The sequence below is a fragment of the Carcharodon carcharias genome, chromosome 9 (assembly GCF_017639515.1).
Source record: "Carcharodon carcharias isolate sCarCar2 chromosome 9, sCarCar2.pri, whole genome shotgun sequence".
Lineage (NCBI taxonomy): Eukaryota > Metazoa > Chordata > Chondrichthyes > Lamniformes > Lamnidae > Carcharodon > Carcharodon carcharias.
This window is the reverse complement of record NC_054475.1, coordinates 96,997,253-97,016,204: the sequence shown is the minus strand read 5'-3', so window position 1 is coordinate 97,016,204 and position 18,952 is coordinate 96,997,253.

The window sequence follows — 18,952 nt, the reverse complement described above, 5'->3', positions numbered from 1 at the left end:
GTCGTAACGCATTTGCAAAGACATTTGCCTCCAAAATTGAACTTACCTTTTGTAAATTGAATGGGTCAATTCTCTTTCTCCCACACACTTATACACCTGCTCTTAAAAACACTCTGCATATACATTTTATCTCAATTAAAGCTTTTGACATTTGTCCTCAAAATTATTTGTAGAAAAACTGCTGGGTAGAATTTTTTTTATTATTATCCATTCATGGGATGTGGGCTTCGCTGGCTGGGCCAGCATTTATTGCCCATCTCTAGGTGACCTCGAGAAGGTGGTGGTGAGCTGCCTTCTTGAACCGCTGCAGTCCATGTGGTGTAGGTACACCCACAGTGCTGTTAGGAAGGGAGTTCAAGGATTTTGACCCAGCGACAGTGAAGGAACAGCGATATATTTCCAAGTCAGTATGGTGAGTTACTTGGAGGGGAACCTCCAGGTGGTAGTGTTCCATCTATCTGCTGCCCTTGTCTTCTAGATGGTAGTGGTTCTGGGTTTGGAGGTTCTGTTTAAGGATCCTTGGTGAATTCCTGCAGTACAATGCCATTAGTACAGTTACCCAAACAGTACCGACACATTATGAAACTTTAGATATTCTGCATAATTAAAATTCATCTTAAGAACCTCATATCTGGGAAAAAATATCAAGCCCAAGTCCAGACATTTGGTTGAGGCTTCAAATAATAAGTATAACTAAGGCATTATGGTACAAAAGACAAGTTGATAATTAATTTGATTATATTTTATGACATTTTTGTTATGATTTTGCCAAAACCCTCATTTCAGACAACAAATAAATTCAGTAACTGAGATAAAAAAATTCATTAGATCAATAGAGCAATGGACAGATAAATAATGTTCTGTAATACAGCTTAAAATATTACTCAAAACACTACAACTTTAACCTGTGTGAAGAAGGAATTATTTGTCAAATTAAAAACTTGCAACAAATACAAACTTCACTACTAAAAGATGCATATTACAGATCTGTCAGAGTTGAAATTGCTCTAAGTTTCACATATTTAACAAGTTAAATTGAGTGCCATGCTGAACTCTGCTGGCTGTACTTAGAATTGATAAGTCAATGGGACCAGATGAGACGCATCCGAGGGAAGTAAGGGTGGAAATTACGGAACCACCGGTAATAATCCTCCAATCCTCCTTAGGTACAGGGTGATGGCCAGAGGAGTAGAGAATTGCAAATATTACACCTTTGTTTAAAAATAGTATAAGGATAAGCCCTGCAACTACAATCCAGTAAGCTTAACTTCAGTGGTAATAATAATATTCCAGTTCAAGATTAATAGTCACTTGGACAAATGTAAGTTAATTAAAGAAAGCCAGCACAGATTTGTTAAAGGAAAACCATGTTTAACTACATTTTGAGATTTTTGATGAGGTAACAGAGGGTTAATGAGAGCAATGTGATTGATATGGTGCACAATGGACTTCCAAAAAATATTTGATAAAATGCCATATAATAGGTTTATCAGCAATCAGGGATGTGCAAGATACCAGAAATGTAGAGACGCAAAGATCTCAAAGGCTTGCTGGGCTAGAGGAGGATATGGTGATAAGGAGAGATGAGGCCATTAAGGTATTTGAAAACAGGGATCAGAATTTTAAAATTGAGACATTACCAGACCAGGAGCAAAATTTAGGCCAGCAAGCACAGGGGTGAATGGGACTTGTTACCTGTTAGGATAGGGGCAGCAGATTTTTGGATGAGCTCAAGATGGAAGGCTGGCCAGGAGATCATTTGAATAATCTAGTGTCAGCAAGTGCATGAATGAGGATTTCAGTACTAGATAAGTTGAGACAGGGGCAAAGTTGGATGATGTTATAGAGCGATGGAAGTAGATAATGTTGGTGATGGAGTGGATATGTGATTGGAACCTTGTCTTGAGGTCAGTTGTGATGCCAAGGTTGCAAATAGTCTGGTTCAGCCTCAGACAGTTATCAAGAAGAGTGATAGTGGCGGTAGCTAGGAAATAGAATTTGTGTCAGAGATGAAAGAAAGACAACAGTGGCAGAGGTAAATATTTGTTTAACATTACTGCCATTATATTATTCACCATGATAATTTATCCTGCCTCAGCTTCTAAGTGGTCCACATTTACTTTTGCTACTCTCTTCCTTTTACATACTTGTAGAAGCTCCTACAATCTGTTTTTATATTTCTTGCTAGTGTACTCATTCTATTTTTACCCTCTATAATTTTTTTCATCATCCTTTGCTGGTTTTTAAAACTCTCCCAATCCTCAGGTGTATTACTCTTCTTGGTGGCATTATGATCTTCTTCCTTTAATCTAATACTAGCTTTAACCTCTTTAGTTAACCACAGCTGGATCACTTTTCCCATGGGATTTTTATCTCTCAATGCAATATGTATTAACTGAGAACTATGGAATATATCTTTAAATGTTTCCTATTGCTTATCTGCTATCATACCTTTTAATTAATTTTCTAATCAACCTTAGCCAATTTACTCCTTATACCCATGCAATTAGTTTTATTTAAGATTAATACCTTAGACATATGTATGTCACTTTCAAACTCAATGTGAAATTCTATCATAAGCTAATCACTCTTCTCCAGAAAATCCATTACTTTGAGATTGCTAATTAATATTGCCTGTCTCATTACATAAGACAAGGTCTAAAGTATCTTACTTCCTGGTTGATCTCAGGTTTTACTGTTCTAGGAAACAAACTTGAATGCATTCCATGACCTTGTCCTCTAAACTACTTATGCCAATTTTATTTGAAGATATGAAGATGAATGTCTCCCACGGTTATTGGTTTGCCTATGTTACAAGCTCCTCTTATTTCTTTATTAATATTCTGCTGATCAGTATATGCTGTTAGGGGCCTATAAAGTACTCTCACAAATACTTTCTGCCCCTTGTTACTTAATATCCCCACCCAAACTGAATCAACTTCTTGCTTTTCCAAGCCAAGATCCTTCCTTACTACTGTCCATATGTCATCCTTTTATTAGCAGGGCTAAGTCCCCTACTACACCACCCATCTTTCCGTTTTGTCTACCTTTTTGAAGCATCAAATATCCAGGAATGTTGAGTTTCCAATCTTGGCAACCATGCAACCAAATCTCTGCAAGGACCATTACATAAAATTCATTTATCTCTATTTATACCATTAATTAAGTTATCTTGTTATGAATGCTTAATGTATTCAAATAAAGTCCCTAGCACTGGGGCATTCACTGTGGCAGTGAAGGTTACCATAGCTTTTCACTTGTAATGCCTCTGGCATCTTCCAACCTGCCTCTGGTGGCATCAGCAACAGCAGTCTGCTGGGCACACAATAATCTGTCAGGTCAGTAATGCATTGTATGCAAGGCATTAACAGTTCATTAGCTTCTGCATGGAGACCAACAAGCAGAAAGGAAAAGTACTGGGATTTACTTGCATTACTGCATTACATGGCAACATAAACCATCCACACATAACTCTGCACACTCTCTATTATGAGACAGCACTATTTCTCCAAAAGAAGGGCTTCTGTTAATTAAATGTTCATTATAGTTCATTACAAGCAACAAATTATGAAGGTCTGTGCCTGGTTTTCTGGCGATAGTCAAGACACTTTCATATTGTATTAGTCCTCAAATCCCTTTATTCCATCCAGACCATCAAGTCACAGGCTGGTTGCTGGAAGACAAATGCTAGGCAGTCACCATCTAACTCATGACTCCCATTAGGAATCCAGACACAGGTGCAAAGCACTAATGTAATGAGAACTATGCTGCAACAAGGCTCTGATTGAACAAACCATTGACATTCTAAAACAGCTCAAGCAGGGTCCTTCAGCACAGCCCTGAGTGAGTGTCAATATGTATGCTCCATAATCTTGTTATAAAAAAAAGGAAAGTTGTACTTGGACTGGTCTGAAGAGGAAGAATTGGCATAGGATGATGAAGAAAGGGATAAGAAATAGGAGATAGCAGATGATAAAGCAGCTCTGCAGTACTGCAAGCTGCCAGGTAGCAAGTATCCCACTCCATCTCAAAGCACCCAACTCCCTCCTTCCATTTGACTCAGTCCTCATGCCTACTATATAAATGCCCTCAAATAGTACAACTTTATAGATGTTCTTGTTAATAACTCAGATTAAGACAAACCAAAACTATACCAGACAAAACATAAAACTTCACTAGCCCTAAAGACTCCTTTCTTGATTTGACAATAGGTTATATGATGGCTATCTATAAATCACCCTTGTGCAAAACCCTAGTGCCTGCTTTTGTGTACTCATTTGCTAAACAGATACAACAATAACTTGTATTTATATAGCACTTCTAAAACAATAAACCACCACAAGGCACTTCACAGGAGTATTGTCAAATTAAATTTGACACTGAGCCCATAAATACTGTCAGGGTATGCATCAAAAGCTTAGTCAAAGAAGTATGCTTTAAGGGGTGTTTTAAAGGAGGAGAAAGAGATAGAGAGGTTTAGGAAGGGAATTTCAGTGCTTCGGGCCTTGGAAGATGAAGGTATGATCACCAATGGTGAAACAATCAAATTGGGGATGCTCAAGAGGCCAGAATTAGAGGATTACAGATATCTCAGAGGGATGTAGGGCTGGAGGAGGTTACAGAGATAGTGAGAAGCAAGGCTAAGGAGTGATTTGAAAACAAGGGTCAGAATGTTAAAGCTGAGGCACTGCTGGACCGGAAGCCAATGTAGATCAGCAAACACAGGGGTGATGGGTAAACAGGCTACCTGCTGTGAGTAGCTTTGGATGAACTCAAATTTAAGAAGGATGGAAAATAGGAAGCCCGGCCAATACAGCATTGCAATAGGCCAAACTAGAGTTAACAAAGGCAAGGAGCAACAGACGAGCTGAGGCAGTGCAGAATTGGGCAAAGTTACAGAAGTAGAAATAGACAGTCTTGGTGATTCTGAGGTGCTTCCTCAGTGACTACAGCTTGACAGGTGGAAGGATGATGAACATCTGAAGTTTCAAGATGGCTTTAGTGGACTTGGCTGTGAACTGCTGGAACTTGCTTTTGATTGGGGCAGTCTGGTACCAACAACAGCACTGTTCTTGGCAAGGGAACAGGGTACTGCCATCTGAGAGAGGCCTGCAGGAGTGTCCACCAAGGAACCAATAATACTCTCAGGGGATGGAGACTCAGAACTCCCACTGTTTTGCATGAGAACAGAGTGAAAGAATGCTTGAAGGTTCTCAATGTCCCTATTCATGCTCTCCTGCAGTCGTTGTAAGCCAGAGGAGAATCTGGACCCCAGAGCCATCAAAACTGTCACCAGGAGCCCCATTACTGCACAACCAATGACTTGTTCCATATTTGACTGCATGAACTTGATGGCATGTGTAATGACAACGCAGAGTTGGTACCATACACCTCAATGATCTCCAACATTATGCAATAACTTGCTGACCAACAGCCCAGTATAGTTAGATGATCAGTGTAGATTATTAGTCTTCTTATGTATGATAGATACTGTGGACTAAAACAAAAACAGAATTACCTGGAAAAACTCAGCAGGTCTGGCAGCATCGGCGGAGAAGAAAAGAGTTAACGTTCCGAACCTCGTGACCCTTCAACAGAACTGATCTTTCTTTACAAGGAGAGGGAAATATAAGCTGGTTTAAGGTTGGGGGGGGGGGGAGGGAGAGAGAGAGAGAGAGAGAGAGAAGTGGAGGGGGGATGTTAGGATAGAAGCAGATCATCAAAAGATGTCACAGACAAAAGAACAAAAGAACACAGAGGTGTTGAAGTTGGTGATATTATCTAAACGAATGTGCTAATTAAGAATGGATAGTAGGGCACTCAAGGTATAGCTCTAGTGGGGGTGGGGAGAGCATAAAAGATTTAAAAATAATGGAAATAGATGGGAAAAGAAAAATCTATATAAATTATTGGAAAAAAAAAGGAAGGGAGAAGAAACAGAAAGGGAGTGGGGATGGAGGAGGGAGTTCAAGACCTAAAGTTGTAGAATTCAGTATTCAGTCCGGAAGGTTGTAAAGTGCCTAGTCGGAAGATGAGGTGTTGTTCCTCCAGTTTGCATTGAGCTTCACTGGAACAATGCAGCAGGCCAAGGACAGACATGTGGGCAAGAGAGCAGGGTAGAGTGTTAAAATGGCAAGCGACAGGGAGGTTTGGGTCATTCTTGCGGACAGACCGCAGGTGTTCTGCAAAGCGGTCGCCCAGTTTACATGTGGTCTCTCCAATGTAGAGGAGACCGCATTGGGAGCAACGAATACAGTAGACTAAGTTGGGGGAAATGCAAGTGAAATGCTGCTTCACTTGAAAGGAGTGTTTGGGCCCTTGGACGGTGAGGAGAGAGGAAGTGAAGGGGCAGGTGTTACATCTTTTGCGTGGGCATGGGGAGGTGCCATAGGTGGGGGTTGAGGAGTAGTGGGTGATGGAAGAGTGGACCAGGGTGTCCCGGAGGGAATGATCCCTACGGAATGCTGCCAGGGGGTGAAGGGAAGATGTGTTTGGTGGTGGTGTCATGCTGGAGTTGGCGGAAATGGCGGAGGATGATCCTTTGAATGCGGAGGCTGGTGGGGTGATAAGTGAGGACAAGGGGAACCCTATCATGTTTATGGGAGGGAGGAGAAGGCGTGAGGGCGGATGCGCGGCAGATGGGCCGGACACGGTTGAGGGCCCTGTCAATGACCATGGGTGGAAAACCTCGGTTAAGGAAGAAGGAGGACATGTCAGAGGAACTGTTTTTGAAGGTAGCATCATCAAAACAGATGCGACGGAGGCGAAGGAACTGAGAGAATGGGATGGAGTCCTTACAGGAAGCGGGGTGTGAGGAGCTGTAGTCGAGGTAGCTGTGGGAGTCGGTAGGCTTGTAATGGATATTGGTGGACAGTCTATCACCAGAGATTGAGACAGAGAGGTCAAGGAAGGGAAGGGATGTGTCAGAGATGGACCAAGTGAAAATGATGGAGGGGTGGAGATTGGAAGCAAAATTAATAAATTTTTCCAAGTCCCAACGAGAGCATGAAGCAGCACCGAAGTAATCATTGATGTACCGGAGAAAGAGTTGTGGAAGGGGGCCGGAGTAGGACTGGAACAAAGAATGTTCCATATACCCCATAAAGAGACAGGCATAGCTGGGGCCCATGCGGGTACTCATAGCCACACCTTTTATTTGGAGGAAGTGAAAGGAGTTGAAGGAGAAATTGTTCAGTGTGAGAACAAGTTCAGCCAGACGGAGGAGAGTAGTGGTGGAAGTGCATTTTTCGGGCCTCTGTTCCAGGAAGAAGCTAAGGGCCCTCAGACCATCCCAGTGGGGGATGGAGGTGTGGAGGGATTGGACGTCCACGGTGAAGAGGAAGCAGTTGGGGCCAGGGAACTGGAAATTGTTGATGTGACGTAAGGTGTCAGAGGAATCACGGATGTAGGTGGGAAGGGACTGGACAAGGGGAGAGAGAAGGGAGTCAAGATAACAAGAAATGAGTTCCGTGGGGCAGGAGCAAGCTGACACGATCGGTCTACCAGGACAATTCTGTTTGTGGATTTTGGGTAGGAGGTAGAAGCGGGCCGTCTGAGATTGTGCGACTATCAGGTTGGAAGCTGTGGGAGGAAGATCCACAGAGGAGATGAGGTCAGTGACAGTCCTGGAAACAATGGCTTGATGTTCAGTGGTGGAGTCATGGTCCGGGGAGAGGTAGGAGGAAGTGTCTGCGAGTTGACGCTCAGCCTCCGCGAGCTAGAGGTCAGTGCGCCAGACAACTACAGCACCACCCTTGTCAGCGGGTTTGATGACAATGTCAGGGTTGGACCTGAGAGAATGGAGTGCAGTAAGTTCAGAGAGAGAGAGATTAGAATGGGTGAGAGGAGCAGAGAAATTGAGACGACTAATGTCGCGCCGACAGTTCTCAATGAAAAGATCAAGAGAAGGTAAGAATCCAGAGGGAGGGGTCCAGGTGGAGGGAGAATATTGGAGGTGGGTAAAAGGATCCATTGAACGGGGAGAGGACTCCTGCCCAAAGAAGTGAGCCCGGAGATGAAGACGGCGGAAGAAGAGTTCAGCAACGTGCCGAGCCTGAAATTCATTGAGATGAGGGCGTAAGGGTATGAAATGAAGTCCTTTGCTGAGCACTGAATGTTCAGCGTTGGAGAGGGGAAGGTCAGGGGGTAGAGTGAATACACGGCTCGGGCTGGGACTGGAAGACGGGGTGGGGACGGAGGGACAGGGTCCTAGATGGGTGTTGGTGTCGATGAGTTGCTGGAGCTTGAGCTCCTTAGCACTTGAGAGAAAGAGAAAAAGTTTCTTGCGGAGGCGTCGGATGAGACGAAGAATAAAATGAAACTGGGGGCACGCACAGCTTTGAAAAAGGGTACGGCGGTGCTGCTGGAGGGAGAGGTCGAGTGTGTTCATATGGCGGTGCATGGCACTGAGTGTGGATCTCAGAATGTGACAGGAACAGCAGTCCGAGAAACGTTTTCTGTCCCGGAGATACCTGTAATCCTGGGTGGATTCGAACATGAGGGGTGGAATTTCAGTTGAAATCCACGTTGGGTAAGTTGAAGATGGAGACAGTCACTGAGAAAAGAGATATGGCTGTGAAAGCGGGTTTTAGTAAACACCTTGTCAAAAAGCAGGAGAGAAATGGAAAGCAATGAAGGTGAACAAGACAAAAGAGAGATACGGAAATCTTGTCACAGAGACGAACAGAACTTCTTCAAGGTAGGCATTTCTTGAAGAGCAGTGGCAGTCAATTAAACACAGAGATAAAAACAAAAAACTGCGGATGCTGGAAATCCAAAACAAAAACAGAATTACCTGGAAAAACTCAGCAGGTCTGGCAGCATCGGCGGAGAAGAAAAGAGTTGACGTTTCGAGTCCTCATGACCCTTCAACAGAACTGATCTTTCTTTACAAGGAAAGGTAAATATAAGCTGGTTTAAGGTTGAGGGTGGGGGGGAAGAAGTGGAGGGGGGGTGTTAGGATAGGAGCAGATCATGAAAAGATGTCACAGACAAAAGAACAAAATAACACAGGTTGCAGTTGGTGATATTATCTAAACGAATGTGCTAATTAAGAATGGATGGTAGGGCACTCAAGGTATAGCTCTAGCGGGGGGGGGGGGTGGGGGAGCATAAAAAATTAAAAAATAATGGAAATAGGTGGGAAAAGAAAAATCTATATAAATTATTGGAAAAAAAAAAGGAAGGGGGAAGAAACTAAAAATTCATCTGACCAATTTTAAGTTATGGGCTTGCAGTTCTCAACCCACCCGCACCCCGAACCTGTTGAGGCAGCCAGCATGCAAACTGAGTGATGAGCGCCCTCATCTGTTCGATTGTCATGGCCATGTAAAAGACCTTACCTCAAAGTGGTCCGCAAACTAAGAATTTGTATGTGTATATGTAGCTCGCTTTTAATTCATGAGTGATTCAATTTAAAAATAACCCAGAAGACATGCTTTAGTCTTATACAAGATAATGGACAGTTTATTAGTAAAAGCTACTGCTGAAAGTTTAGGCAAAAGTGATAAAGAAATTAACTAAAACACAGATACAAAGTTTAAAAGAAAATAAAGATAAAAAGATACTTAAAGATGAGATTTCAAGTCAGTCTGTGAGATATCATTGCTTGAATTCCTTCTTTCTGAAGCAAAGAGGTTGAAACTTGAGGTTTAGTTTAGTAGCTGCAATGGATTATGTAGTTGAAGAGTTGGAGTTCGCTTTTGCAGATGCACTCAAGCAGAACAGACCCTTTTACTAACTTTTACGTTACTGCGGGTGGTGGCCCATGGTAGCCTGATGTAGTACAGCAGTCCAATAGCTGTTTCTGGAAACCCTCCTCGGTCTCTCCCTGTTGAGAAGCTGTTTGTGTCAAGGTGTCTCTGTCATGATGTGGTAGATGGTTCTCCCTTTAGGCAGCTTCCAGACTTTTCCTATAATATGAAATCCAAAGATGTCTACTCCCAAACTGATAAGTCATGTTCCCATTTTAAGTATTTGTCATTCAAACGGCCAAACATCTGGCACACTGACCTCTACCTCGCGGAGGCTGAGCATCAACTCGCAGACACTTCCTCCTACCTCTCCCTGGACCATCACCCCACCGCTGAACATCAAGCCATTGTTTCCAGGATTGTCACTGACCTCATCTCCTCTGGAGATCTTCCTCCCACAGCTTCCAACCTGATAGTCGCCCAACTTCGGACGGCCCGCTGCTACCTCCTACCCAAAGTCCACAAACAGAACTGTTCCGGTAGACTGATCGAGTCAGCTTGCTCCTGCCCCACGGAACTCATTTCTTGTTATCTTGACTCCCTTCTCTCTCCCCTTGTCCAGTCCCTTCCCACCTACATCCGTGATCCCTCTGACACCTTACGTCTCATCAACAATTTCCAGTTCCCTGGCCCCAACCGCTTCCTCTTCACCATGGACGTCCAATCCCTCTACACCACCATCCCCCACCAGGATGGTCTGAGGGCCCCTAGCTTCTTCCTCGAACAGAGGCCCAAACAATGCCCATCCACCTCTACTCTCCTCCATCTGGCTGAACTTGTTCTCACACTGAACAATTTCTCCTTTAACTCCTCTCACTTTCTCCAAATAAAAGGTGTGGCTATGTGTACCCACATGGGCCCCAGCTATGCCTGTCTCTTTATGGGGTATATGGAACATTCCTACTCCAGTCCTACTCCAGCCCCCTTCCACAACTCTTTCTCCGGTACATCGATGGTTACTCCGGCGCTGCTTCATGCTCACGTCGGGACTTGGAAAAATTTATTAATTTTGCTTCCAATCTCCACCCCTCCATCATTTTCACATGGTCCGTCTCTGACACTTCCCTTCCCTTCCTTGACCTCTCTATTTCAATCTCTGGTGATAGACTGTCCACCAATGTCCATTACAAGCCTACCGACTCCCACAGCTACCTCGACTACAGCTCCTCACACCCCGCTTCCTGTAAGGACTCCATCCCATTCTTTCAGTTCCTTCGCCTCCGTCGCATCTGTTTTGATGATGCTACCTTCAAAAACAATTCCTCTGACATGTCCTCCTTCTTCCTTAACCGAAGTTTTCCACCCACAGTCCTTGACAGGGCCCTCAACCGTTCTGGCCCATCTCCTGCACATCCGCCCTCACGCCTTCTCCTCCCTCCCAGATACATGATAGTGTACCCCTTGTCCTCTCTTATCACCCCAACAGCCTCCGCATTCAAAGGATCATCCTCCGCCATTTCCGCCAACTCCAGCATGATGCCACCACCAAACACATCTTCCCTTCACCCCCTCGGCGGCATTCCGTAGGGATCGTTCTCTCCGGGACACCCTGGTCCACTCTTCCATCACCCACTACTCCTCAACACCCACCCATGGCACCTCCCCATGCCCACGCAAAAGATACAACACCTGCCCCTTCACTTCCTCTCTCCTTACCATCCAAAGGCCCAAACACTCCTTTCCAAGTGAAGCAGCATTTCACTTGCATTTCCCCCAACTTAGCCTACCGTATTCGTTGCTCCCAATGCGGTCTCCTCTACATTGGCGAGACCAAACGTAAACTGAGTGACCACTTTGCAGAACACCTGCAGTCTGTCCGCAAGAATGACCCAAACCTCCCTGTCGCTTGCCATTTTAACACTCCACCCTGCTCTCTTGCCCACATGTCTGTCCTTGGCTTGCTGCATTGTTCCAGTGAAGCCCAACGCAAACTGGAAGAACAGCACCTCATCTTCCAACTAGGCACTTTACAGCCTTCCGGACTGAATATTGAATTCAACAACTTTAGATCTCGAACTCCCTCCTCCATCCTCACCCCATTTCTGTTTCTTCCCCTTTCCTTTTGTTTTTTCCAATAATTTATATAGATTTTTCTTTTCCCACCTATTTCCATTATTTTTAAATCTTTTATGCCCTGCTAGTCTTTCCACCCCATCCCCACTAGAGCTGTACCTTGAGTGCCCTACCATCCATTCTTAATTAGCACATTCGTTTAGATAATATCACCAACTTCAACACCTCTGTATTCTTTTGTCTGTGACATCTTTTGATTATCTGCTCCTATCACTGCTTGCTTGTCCCTACAACCACACCACCCCCCCCCACTTCTCTCTCCCCACCCAAACCCCTCCCCAACCTTAAAATAGCTTATATTTCACCCCTGTCCTTATATTCACTCAATTCTGTGGAAGGGTCATGAGGACTTGAAAAGTCAACTCTTTTCTTCTCCGCCAATGCTGCCAGACCTGCTTAGTTTTTCCAGGTAATTCTGTTTTTGTTTTAGCCAAACAACTTCTTTAGCTTTTCACTAAGCTCCTTATCAGTTGAATATCTTTGTTCTGAAAGGAGACCAGCAAGTGAAAGGATCTCATTTACACATGGGGAACACTCATTGTCTTTTGTGATCCTTCTTGAGATAAGCAGTTTGATAAGGCTGCAGAACCAATGCATAAGGATGCCAAGTTGTATGTCCATACATCCCTTTTCTGAACAAAGGTATTTTTTAAGCAAGCATGTGCTTTTCAAACAGTTGTTCTTAAAAATCTATAATATCATAACTACACATTCATGACATCGACTGTAGCATTCAACTGAGTAGGATCTATGCTGCTGATTGGCTGAATACTCAACAGGGGGCATTTTAGCATGTTCCAGCTAGTCTCCAGCTCTTAAAGGCAGTCTACCCTGGAGTTGTACTGACTGAAAGGAAGATGCTGTAAATTGGTTTCAATTTGAAACAAAGCAAATGGAGCACCAGGGCAGAGAGAAGGCTCTCAGGTTAATGGATACAGTGCTGGAGGCCTCAGTCATGTAGGTCAACAAGAGGTCAGAGGCCAGGTTTCTGCAGGGAGCTAGGGGGTCATCAAGCAATGTGCTCCAAAGGGAATGTGGCCAGAGCAGTGCAGGCCTGGCTAATTACATATTTTTCTTGCTCTCTACCTCTCAATTGGCTGCAGATTATAGAAGACAAAATTGCAACCCAGCCTGTCATATTCATAGATTTATAGGGAAGGCTATAACCGTACCTAAAAATGACTTTACCCTACACCATGGCAACAGGAAACACATTCACATTTCTAATTAGATACAAAGCCAATCAGTTATCTCTGATCTCAACTATCCTTTCATCTTAGAAGGGATAGTTAACAACTTAACAGCTATAACATCTTTCTTCGGGAGAGTTAGGGTCTATTCATGGTATACTCAGTAATAGCTGGCATTGCCTTCAAGTGCAACTACCTTTCACCTCCCTCTCAGTAAAATAATCTGAGTCTCTTTTGATCTCTAATAATTAAACTACCCAAACTGACTGTCAGGCAGGAGCCAGCATGGGTCATATGATCTCTTTCATCTACCCTACCTTAAAAGATATAGTCCTAAAACATAATAATCTTAGAAACATGACAACTGTAACAGGCATCAGAGAACATTGAGGATGACTGCATGTTACAGCCTTATGCACCTTCTCAATTCCCACCTTTCACCGTTTTGTACATTAAGTGTCAGCTGCAGGTGGGTAATGTGACCACAGACCTTTTGATTTCCACCCAAAACTCCCCATCCCTCACTTAACCCTCCCCTTCTAATGTTCTGGTTTCAGATACCCAAGAATTACCACCTTCCCGGCCACAGCAGCCTGAGGAGGGCAAGAGAAACACCACACCACTGATCAAGAAGCACTGGCCCTTGATCTGACACTTGCAGTCACTAGCTTGACTACTGTCACTGCAGGAACTGTAGAGGCTAATACAGTATGGAAAACAAAAACAGAATTACCTGGAAAAACTCAGCAGGTCTGGCAGCATCGGCAGAGAAGAAAAAAGTTGACGTTTCGAGTCGTCATGACCCTTCAACAGAAGTTTTTGTTTTGGATTTCCAGCATCAGCAGTTTTTTGTTTTTATATAGTACAGTAAGGAGTTGGGAAGATCACCTGATAAGTCGCTAAGCATGAGTGGGCTGCAGCAAGCCTAAGAGAAAAAGATAGTTTATGTGCCAGCTTATCAGAGGGCGAAGTCGCAGACAAATTCTGCTACATGGGACTCAGATAAGGACTTTGATGTGCTGGCATATAGAATGCTGATGAGGATGTACACCGAAATGTTTGGTATATTAGCTGACCTAACAGATAACCTCCCTGCACTGTCAAGGAGCATGGAGGAGTTCAGCTCCAACATAGAAACAGATATGCTTTTGGATAAAAATGTTACAGAAAGGTTAATGTTGGTAACTGTTGTTGCAGGGATCTTGGCCAAAGGGGAGCACATCAAATGGATGGTAAAGTGAGGAATGATGGACCCATGGTGCTGCATGGATGTTCCCCTAGGGAAAGTGGCATCTGAGCAGACGGTCTTGGATAGCCAGTCCAGAACAAAGGGATCCCACAGCCTCCTCTCCCTCCTCCTCTTCCCATGGTCAACTCTGGAAGTCTGGTGGCAATGGCTGTATCCTCATGATAGCAAGGTTGTAAAGCATGCAATAGACCATCAAAAACTTGGGAGACACTCTAGCAAGTATTAAATGACTGCCCCTGAGCGGTCCAGACAGCAGAACAATTATTTGAGAATATCGATAGTCTGCTTCAGGATATTTCTAGCGGCTGCATGGCTTTCACTATGCATCTGTTGTCCTTGCATGGGGTTGTGGCAGAGAAGAATCTTTAGCCAACTATAGAGGGAATAGTCCCTTGCCAACCTTGTTTCTTCTTGGTGGAAATGGCAAACTGCCTCAGGATGTAGGCAATGTGGCTGCTGCCAGGATAGCAGGCATTTAATGGCATAATGGTTTGTGCATGGTCACACATGTTAATGGAATGGCAGTCCTTCAAGTTCCTGAGCCTCTCTCCATTGGATGTGAGGGCAGCAGTGCCACGTGAGTACAGTCAACAGCTTCCCTTAACATTAGAAAGCACCCCCTACCCTAGTGACACGGAAAACAGAGTGAACACTCAGACCCAGGAGGTTTGTCTCAGAAGCCTTTATTGAATCGTGATATCACGGAGAGCCCAGCAGCATACAATGGAGCTAGCCGGCACTCTGAGGAAGCATCAGAGTACACACATAGTTATAGTAAAAGCTTGCGTAATTAATAACATTGAAATTTTATCTTTGGCATGCATACAATTGTTCTGTCTTAGTTTATAATTATGCAAAAACCTTGAGTAGTTACTTAAAACCTTGAGTAGCCCATCTGGCGACTAGTCATCTGGACAGACAACAGATAGCATGACTAGGCCCTGTCTCATGTGCTGATAACAGACATCCTAACTTTGTTTCAAGGACTCTTGGTGGTTTGTTTATGATACTTGTTTTTCTTCCTTCACAATAGTTGACAGCGCAGGTTTGTCTGCTACTGGTGCAAGGAGACTTCGTTGTACTTAAGTTAACCACTTAACCCTTTGTTATCCTGTAGATGTATTTTATTCTCCCACAATCCCTCCTTGTTAATCTTCTAGATTAATACCAATGAAGAATAGTATCTTCATTATCATAAGGGAGTTCATAACCATAAGGAAAAGGCTGATGTCCGGCAGGGTAAACCTTATCTCCCCACCAGTGTGCTTCACTGGGGCCAGTGTGCATCATTTGAGGGACATCTGGAGCCCCTCCTAATCCAGTAGAGACACTGTTAATAACCTGGGAACAGCAAATTCGCAGAGCAACACATGCACTACATCCTATAACACTTACTATGACTAACCCAATTAAAACGTATAGCAACCAACTTCCCCAACCGGAGAACCAACCTAGTATTACAGACCACCAAGAATCTTTTTTATAAAAATTACTCAAACTTTCCATTTCAATACATAATACAAGTTAGATCACTTGGTAACAGCTGCTATATTGTTGCTGGACAAGGTCTTTTACAGCAAGTGGTGTGGACCGTCTTCCTACCCTTTAACCTTCAAGGTCGATCGAGTTGTTAGCAGCACAAGGTAGGGTCCTTTCATGCAATTCAGCTGCTGTTTTGCATAGAGGAAAATGAGTACAAATCCAATATTTAGTCCGATTAACTTGCGAGGCTATGGCCTGCGTTCGTTGAACCGCAGAATTGGTATTCCATGCCCCCGCAAGGACCACGGAGGACAGGATCCAAATCAGTGTCAGCATTCTGACGGCTCAGTTAAAGTTCTTGCACAAACACTTCCGTCCAAGGTCAGCGTCCGCTTGACGTGCGATGCGTGGATCCACAAGGGTGTCCTTCAACCTTCACAGCCATATGGGTGGTGAGCAGGACTTGGAAAGGCCCTTCCCATCGAGGTTCCAAACAGTTCTTTCTCCTGAAGGTCTTTACTAGGACTAGGTCCCCGGGCTGGTATTGATGGCAATCTTCAATGGTGGGCTTTTTCTGAGCTTCTACTACCTGTATATGCAAGCTCTTGAGATAGTTAGGGTGAGAGCGCATTGTCATGAGTGCCAAGGGTAGAGCTTCAGGCCCTTTCAAACTGGTTTCTTCACATAATTTAGCTAGTTTGTTTTTCAGAATACCATTTTGTCTTTCCACCGCTCCAGTAGACTGGGGGCGGTATGGGCAGGAAAGGTGATGGTTGCATTGTAAGGCCTTCAACAGTTCCTTTATCACTTTAGCAGTAAAATGAACAACAATTTTACAACAACAACAGCATCATTTCGTCGGGTGGGATACGCCTCTACCCATCGCAAGAACAAACATACTAGAACTAAAACATAATTATATTCCATACATTTAGGCATTTGTATAAAGTCCATTTGTAGGTGTACAAATGGGCCCTATGGCTGGGGTCCTGTACCAGCAGTCACTGTGGGCGTCCTGCCTGGGTTATGTCATTGACATAGGTATTATAGGTATTACTAATACTAATAATTAGCATATTACTATGCACTATACATTCAACATTCATTCTACATACACGTGTTAAACCCCTGAGCTGGCAACAGGTTAAGGCATGATTCTTGTGTCGTGAGAGATTCAATAGATGCTCATTAGTTACCCATAAAGGGACTAGCCCTTCTTTAGTCTGTCTTAAATTTTCTCCGGCTTGTTCCAGTGCCCAAGATCCATAGGTGTTGCATACATCATTTCTGCTCGCTTCGTCCAAAATATTTTTCCCTATTTCAATTAATTTATTGATAGTCCCCGCATGACTTTTGAGCACGGTAGCTAGACTTTGGAGTAACCAATGATGTCCCTATATTGAATATCATAGTGGCATCATTTATCGGGCTGTGCTTAACGCGGTTCCCTCCCAAGCCTGATTGCATCTCACCACTGAACTGAACTGCTTTAGTCGTCAATTGCACGTCAGAGCCGTATAGAGTGCTTGGGTATGGGTTGAGCACCATTGAAGCAGGACGACACCGGAAACATTCAAGACTATGGGTACCAGCTCATGGTGTACATTATCATACAAAACTTCTGATTAACCAGTATCAAACCATTCATCGGTCCTGGATGCATAGTCGGACAAGATGGATCAGTCGGTGTGGTTTGAGGGGCTTCAATTATCTCTACCCAGACTGTGAAAGTAGAGGTGGGAGGTGGCTGGGTAGTGGCGGACCTCCCATGCTCGATCTGAAGCAAACCCTTACTACAATTTGAAAGCACTTGTTCTCCTACTGTTACATTTATCATTCCCCGTTGCGTGTCGCATTCGGCACTGTCCATGCTGTACCAAAGTTCCTCCTGCGGTGCGGGATGAGCAATGATGATCCCCGACCTTGTTGCCAGTACTGATAGGCCCACGATCAGAATCGTAGATCTTTGGAGACATTAACATCGGCTCCCGTTCTCTGGGTTACCACCTGGTCAATTGTCATGTATCTTTAACTGTGTGTAATGCCTCCATTTACTTCCCATTCTCATATCTACAAGTGCGCATGTATCACCTGTCATAATTACTTGGTATGGTCCGTGTCTGTCAGCTCCGAGCTCACCCTAGCCATCACCTTATTCCTCACTTGGGGGGGGGTCCTTTGTTGCTCCTTGGATTTGCCTGTTTCCATATCCTTAATCATCTGTCAGTCTCTAACTTCCTCTCTCAACTCATGTAATTGCCTACTTAATTCCCTTACATATTTTTCCTTTCAGTGGCCCTACACCTCCTACTATAATGCCTTCAGGTAATTGCATGGCCCTTCCTGTTATCATTTCAAATGGGGTGAACCTGTCGGTCCTGCTTGGGGTAGCCCACAGTGCATTAGAATATTGGGCTGTTCCCTGTCTCTTGATTGATGTTTTTTTTTAAAAGTTCAGTTCATCCTTTCCACCATCCCTGGACTCTGGGGGTGGTAAGGAATATGGAATTTCTGTTTAATCTCCGTAAAATCACACACTTCTTTAATGACTCTCCCTGTGAAATTAGTTCCCTGATCTGAATTCATATGGGTAGGCACCCCAACTCCTTCCAGTTTACTCTCTCCTGCTGCTGTCTCATGTCAGGCCTCAATTCCTTAAACAACTCTACAATGCACCTTCTTATCCTATCTTTCAATGGCTCAGTATCTTCACTTCCAGTGATGGTTCTCTCTGGAAACCGCTTAACTCTGCCTGTCATCAAGATGTTAATCCTATGGTTTTACTTTTTGTAGCTCATAGGCACATTAATAGATTCAGTAATACATCTATTTAACCTTTTTCTAGCTTTCCCTTTACCTGTATCCATCTTGTGGCAAATTGTTGCTAAGTATTATTTCTCCTTACATTTCAATTCCTGAACTACATATTCCTCATAGTTTTACCTCTAAGTTTTCTTTCCTGACCATGATCATCCTAAGGTTCTCTTGAGTTCAGTTTCTCTATTGTCTTGATTGTTTAAAATGTTTCCTTACTCTTTAAGCCATATTAACTATTCCATTTCAACGGGGATCTCTGTCTCTCGATCTTTGCTTATCTCCCCCGTGCAGTTCCAATGCCTCAGTTGATGGCCAGATTATCAAATTTAAAACAGTTTGTACATTATGTCCTCTTTCCCTAACTCATTCTCCTACTTGCCTCATACCAT